At 37.7% G+C, this 602-nt stretch overlaps 1 protein-coding gene across 1 annotated transcript in view; it reads right to left on the bottom strand.

The window, feature by feature from the left end:
* LOC106875166 (leucine-rich repeat-containing protein 15-like) overlaps positions 1-602 on the bottom strand; it is a 17,144-nt gene that overhangs the window by 6,960 nt on the left and 9,582 nt on the right. The gene's annotated exons all lie outside the window — the stretch shown is intronic.

Genomic DNA, 602 nt, shown 5'->3' with positions numbered 1-602 from the left:
CGATGATGAAAATGGTTTACGCAAGACAAATATTTACGAAGCAAACATATGATGAAAGAGCGGGAAAGCAAATACAAAGGGTATGTAGGAGAGGTACAAGAATAGCAGGGAATGAAGAAAAAGAAGTAGGAGAAAAGAAAAGGGGACAGAACAAGAATATGAAGAAGTAAATGATGAAAACGAGGAATAAGAAGACGAACAAGAAGGAAATGAAGTAGATGATGAAGGAGAATAGTTATTGGGCGAACAAGAACAACAGGGAGAAGGAGAAGAAGAAAAAGGGGGGGAGTGAAGAAGAAGAGAAAATTTGTAGTAGCAAATTAAGAAGAGAAGGAATGAGGTGAGCATACAAAAGAGTAAGACGCAGGGGGGTCATGCAGAAGAACAGAAAAACGGAATAGGAGCGAATAGGGAGTGAAGTACAAAAAGATTTTTAAAAAAGCGACTGGTAAAAGAAGAGAAGATAAAAGGAGAAGAGAAGAAAAGAAGACAAAAAGATAAGGAAGGAGGAGAAGTGGAAAAAGAAGAATGGGAAAGAGAAGACGAAGAAGAAGTAGAAGAAGACGAGGAATAACATCTACTAGCGTTATTCAAGGATGTTA

This window comes from Octopus bimaculoides, chromosome 29 (genome assembly GCF_001194135.2).
Source record: "Octopus bimaculoides isolate UCB-OBI-ISO-001 chromosome 29, ASM119413v2, whole genome shotgun sequence".
Taxonomy (NCBI): Eukaryota; Metazoa; Mollusca; class Cephalopoda; order Octopoda; family Octopodidae; genus Octopus; species Octopus bimaculoides.
Note: the sequence above shows the minus strand (reverse complement) of the source record. Positions and strands in the feature narration are given on the sequence as shown.